General features: G+C 38.2%; 2 long non-coding RNA genes across 3 annotated transcripts; both read right to left on the bottom strand.

The window, feature by feature from the left end:
* Positions 1 to 204: 204 nt before the first annotated feature.
* On the bottom strand, positions 205 to 1860 carry LOC125504208. 2 transcript variants are annotated; one of them, XR_007281336.1, is made up of 3 exons: positions 1410 to 1860; positions 390 to 1356; positions 205 to 305 (listed from the first exon to the last, which is right to left on the bottom strand). It is a non-coding gene; the product is annotated as an uncharacterized LOC125504208 (long non-coding RNA). The 2 variants fall into 2 exon arrangements; XR_007281337.1 differs by having other exon boundaries at positions 390 to 1353.
* A 609-nt stretch (positions 1861 to 2469) lies between these two features.
* On the bottom strand, positions 2470 to 4721 carry LOC125504290. Its single transcript, XR_007281411.1, has 2 exons — positions 2724 to 4721; positions 2470 to 2669 (listed from the first exon to the last, which is right to left on the bottom strand). It is a non-coding gene; the product is annotated as an uncharacterized LOC125504290 (long non-coding RNA).
* Between the last annotated feature and the right edge of the window lie 936 nt (positions 4722 to 5657).

Raw genomic sequence — 5657 nt, 5'->3', positions numbered from 1 at the left:
ACAGAATTCTACATAAATGAGAGGTCCAGAATACGATATTTGACGGATGTACGTCTATGGGGTATCTTATGAACATAGCATATTTTATTTAAATTAATAATAAAACAAAAATTATGTACATTTAAACACACATACGTATATTAAAAACATAAAAATTAAATAACAAAAAATTAAATGATATACAAAAGATCGTTTTTGGCTTTCAGTTCATATTTTAGGATCCCATACACTCGCCTTAACCAGTTCTGGTCGAGTTTCGTCAGTTACTTTTGTTGTGGGCAGAATATTTTGACGAACTGCTGCAACTAAAAACGTAACAGAGCCTAGTATTAACAGAAATATTTTAGTTTGTATCATTGAGAAAGATTAGATTTCCAACTACACTCTACCTTCACTGATCCTTTTCCTTGATGAAACCTTTTCGGATGTCCAATGGATGGCGAAATTATTACACCCATAGGATAGCCGAAAAGGGTACCATGGACACTTAGCACTCTTTTAGACCAGATCTCGATGTCCAATTAATTTTTATTGTTGTTTGGGATTTAACGTCAACGAAAAATGGAAAGATCAATGCTTGGGATATCACTGAGGAATCACGTCACGAACGACGAGATAAGGCGAAGAACAGAAGTGACCGATGTGATCGAGCATGTGGCAAAGCAGAAATTGAAATGGGATGTAGCTAGAATGCGGAACGACCGATGGACTAAAAAATACTCGAATGGAGACCGCGCGCTGACAACCGCAGCAGAGTACGGCCGCCAACCCGATGGACAGACGATCTCAGAAGAGCTGCGGGGAATTGATCGGAGAGGCACAAAACTGGAACAGATGGAAGACACTGGGAGAGGCCTTTGTGCAGCAGCAGATGACAATAGGCTGATTGACGATGATGATGATGATGATGGTGATGCAGTAGATGTTCCCATATTCATGCTGTCAATGGCCTTCATTAGTCTCATCATCATATCAGCCCATGCACATCCACTCCGGAACGTACGCCCCTTCCATCCCTCTCTTTGCTTGTCTGCCCTGGGCTGTCTTCATCCAATTCGTTCAGGATTGGCGTTGAATTTAGTTACGCCATCTTTCTTTCGGTCGGTCCACTCTCGCTTAGATTGTTTGGGTCTCCATTGCATGACTTTTTTCGTCCATTTTACATCATTTCTCTCATCATGCTAGGAATCTGTTTCATTACATTCTTGAGTCTTGTTTTCCTCCAGATCTCCTCATTCTTGACTTTATCTCTGAGGCTCACGTTCAGCCCCCGTCTTTCCATTGCCCCCTGGAGAACCCGTAGCCGGTTTGCACTGCCTTTCGTTATTGTAACAGTCCCGAGTCCGTATATATCTACTTCAATAATCTATTCCGATAAGGCTACTTCAAGATCTATAATAAAGACTTACCAACAAATTAGATGATTACCAACCTTCTGAACAGGCTTGATTCCGTAAAGGCTTTAGTACAATTGAACACATGCCGTCAATCTGATCGTTAGTAGAAAAATGCAACGAATACAACGAACCACTACATCTTCGGTGACTATAATAAGGCGTTTGACTCCGTAGAACTATGCTATCTTTGAAGCCCCAAATAATGCAAGAGTTGATTCGAGATATAAGAACTATTGACGGGATACAGAAAAGAACAGTCAGGATGTTGGTGAATTACAGGAAAGGCTGGAAGAGCTCAGAATTGTTTTTAAAAATTAGGGCTAACCATGAACCTATGTAAAACAAAAATCATGACTTCACTTGATAATATTGTTGTGCGCTTCGGTAATCAGGTCATAGAAAAAGTTGAAGATTACACTGGAACATATTATTAAATTGGGTAAAGAAAATCGAACCGCCAAAATTATCAGACAAATCTGACAAACATGGACGGCTACAGGTAAATGATCATACATACTTAACGATAAAAATATCCCAATCAACTCGAAAAGAACAGTGCTCTATACTTGTATACTCCCCGTTATAACTTAATATGGAATGGAATGGAATGAGCTGCGCTTACCATGAAATCAGCTAATACACTTAGAACAACGCAAAGGGCCATCGAACGAATGATTCTAGGAATAGGAACTATACCATAGCACCTATAGCCCAGTTAAAATGGAGCTGGGTTGGACATGTCGCCGAATATAATGAATTAAAATGGACAAAACGCACAATGCAGTGGAGATGACGACTGCACAAGAGAAGTGTTAATAGACCCCAGAAACGTTGGCTGGATGACGTCAAAAGGAGGGTTGGTAGAGTTTGGCATAAGATAGCACAAGACAAAGAAGCATGGAAACCTGCAGGGGAGGCTCGTGTCCAGGAGTGGACTACAAAGAGCTGTTGAAAGAAGAAGAAGACGAAGACTGGTTACCAGTTGCTTCCAGGCTATTACTGATATTATCTCCTAAACTTACAAGTTTAGTGACAAAGTAACATTTGCCAACAGAAAATAATGCACAATATGTATCTTATAAAATTATTTATGCAAACATTGCAAAAAACCTTATATCGGAACTTTAGTCGATGCTCATATGTTGTTCCATATGACGTCTCTTAAGCAACCTGATGTTAACGAGGCTGTGTTGATCTGGGATTTAAGATCTTTAATTGGTTCGTTGCGGCTAGAAATATCCGCTCCAAGGTATCCGAAAGTTGTGACTTGCCCTACAATTTCATTATTTATAACAGGCTTACATCCCATTGGTTCCCATGTCATACATTTTGTCTTGGATATTGATATTTGCATATTAAATTGTGTGCTGACCTGATTGAATCTGTGAAGTTGCTTTCAAATTGTCCTTCGTTTCTGCCAAAATTGTCGCGTCATCAGCGTGGCAAATTACACTGGTGGGTTTCCTGTTGATCCAATACCCCATTCTTAAGCCACTGATTTCTTCAATGATCTCGTATCTAATCAGGGTGAACAGAAACGGGCTCGTCTTATACCCTGTGATATCGGTATGTCATTTGTTGTTTTATTACCAACTTTCATTCGGGTCGAATTGCCTGTGTTTAGGCAGTATACTGTATTTATAAATCTTGCAGGCGTTCGTTTTTTCTTCAAGATGTTGATAATGTCTTCCAGTCGGACACGGTCAAACGCTTTTGTTAAATCGATAAGACATGCAAAAGCGCGGGTGTCCAATGCTATTACATTTCCTTTTGTTTAGCGTATGATAAATAGGGCCTCAGTTGTAGACCTATTTATCCGGAACCCTTGCTGTCCGTCTTTAATTTCGATATGTTGATCCAGGTTATCTTTAATAAGGCCGGTGAATAATTTCATGGTGGAGCATAGAAGAGTTATACCTCTGTATATTTTCTCGGTTTGTTTTTTTGTCCATTTTTTGTCGTCGGGGATTGTTTGTGAGCTTAATATTCCACTCTTCTTCTTCTTCTAGCTGCTCAGCTCTCATCTTTGTGTCTCCATTGTTATCGAAAAGGTCATTAAAATATATCTCTCCCAGTTGCGCAGTGACACTCTTTTAGTTTGAACGCATTCTTTCACAGGATATTTTCGATTTTTAACCATCTTCCATACTTTCCTGTGAGCTCCATATAAATCGTGTTGCACGTCTTTGGCAAATTTTGCAAAGAACTCTCTCTTTGTGTTTGATCTCAAGCAAGTAACTTCTTTTTTTCATTGGCTAGCTTTTTCACCTGCTGGCAGAACCATGGTGTGTTGTGGTTTTGGCCATGCACGTTAATTTTCGCATTTTTCCGCGGCATTATGGATACACGATTTTATCCTTTCCCTGTTCCCATTGAAATTTCCTTCGGTTATATTTTCGTATGGTAGTTTGTTGGCAAGTGTCCGCTGGTATAAAGCTTTTGTACTGTATTAGTCCAGTGATTCCATGTTGTATTTTTCGATATATAGCGGTTCTTTATTATGTTTCTGATGTTTTTCCAGTGCTTTCTTTTCCAGCACAATATTATGGTGCGATTATAGCTCTGTTCGCTATTATATAGTCAATGATGGATTTTTCGCCTCTACTACAGAAGGTGTATTTATGTTGATCTTGATGTTGGAAAAAGGTGTAATTTTTTCTTGGCTCATTTCTGGCGCGAAAGTCGATTAGAGACTCGCCGTTCTCATTGGGAGTTGGTTCGTTAACCTTCTGTTTTACACTTGGAATTTCTACTGTACCAATTCGAGCATTAAAGTCTCCGAGCAGTATTAACTGCTCGGAGAGCTGTTAATACTGCTCTCCAAGAGCTATAATATGTTGGGTATTTGATCTATAATGGTTTGTAGGGAGTTATAAAAGCTTTCAGAGTATTTTTTTGGCTTGGATATATCGGTCGCATAGATGCTGATTAGATGTAGTGAGCCCTTGGGGAATGCCATGTTGATTCTTAGGATCCTACCATTTACTTATTCTATGTTTTCAATAATGTCAGAGTACTTATCATGTACAAGAATACCCACACCTGAGTCGGCGCGGTCTTGCTTTGGTTGTCCACTGTAGGCAAAGATGTAATCTTGGTATTTAATGTATCCCTTCCATTTCGCTTGGTCTCAGATATATCCACATGTGTCTATTTTATGTTTTTCCATTTCCATAATCATCTCCTAACATCTACCATTCCAAGAGGTGATACTCCAGCAGGCAAATCTAGTGGGAATAAATTTGTGTTTTTGCGTTCTCCTTGTCCTTTTCCTTGTCCTCACATGGGTCGCCATCAAAATCCGTCCATTATCGGAGGCTTGACCTTCATTTCTGTGAGCTGTGATTGCTTTTTTTGTGCTAGTCAGGTATCTAACCTAACCTTGGAACCTTCCACACTTTATCCGGGCTTGGGACCCGCAGCAACTGTGACGAAACTAATCAGTTCATCCCGTCCCAGCTGCAGGCGGTGTTTTCAATATTTTTCATTGTAATTCGTTTGAAATATTTAATTATGCTTAAAACAAAGTATGCAAATTAATAACAATAAAGTAATCCTATGTCAATATTGGCCAATGTATGGAGAAGAAATACGTCGCAAATTACACTGACCTCTAACTCATTAATTATTTCTAAATGACGTTATTAGGAACTGCAAAACGATAACGCTTGTATCCACATTTAAAACATTTTATGCGCCATTTTATGCCAGGAATGAAAAAATATTTCGTATCTATTTTATGCTACAACAATCAGAAAATGAACAATATTAATTTGATTAATTTTGCTTATAATTCACTGTTAGTCTTGTCCAAATCATTAATGATTCAAATTAAGTATTTTTTTTTGTTTTTCGATAACTTAATGGCAGGCGCGATGTATTAATTGTGAATGATCTCTATACTAATCTTAAGACACGCAGCACGCTTAAGTATGCTCCAAGCGAAAAAGCAAAATAACTTTACTTTGGCAAAGGCAAAGTTTGGTTTTTTAACTATGCTTTATGGTTAATTTAACTCATATGTAGGTCATAAAAAAACAAAGTCAGCTAGATTCGGTAATAACTTTTCGCACACATCTAAACGTTTAATTCATTACAAAAATAAATATTATGTCGATCTTCACGGTTATTATTATCAGACAGATAAGAAATAAAATGCGTATAATTTAGGTCAATGACTCTTTTTTATTTATTTCTCGGTCAAAAATTTAATGGCTATTTTGAGATAAATTAATATCATATAGGATGTACCCACCGGGT

Source organism: Dendroctonus ponderosae, unplaced genomic scaffold (genome assembly GCF_020466585.1).
Source record: "Dendroctonus ponderosae isolate FM_Combo_2020 unplaced genomic scaffold, Dpon_F_20191213v2 Dpon_F_20191213_4, whole genome shotgun sequence".
NCBI lineage: Eukaryota > Metazoa > Arthropoda > Insecta > Coleoptera > Curculionidae > Dendroctonus > Dendroctonus ponderosae.
Note: the sequence above shows the minus strand (reverse complement) of the source record. Positions and strands in the feature narration are given on the sequence as shown.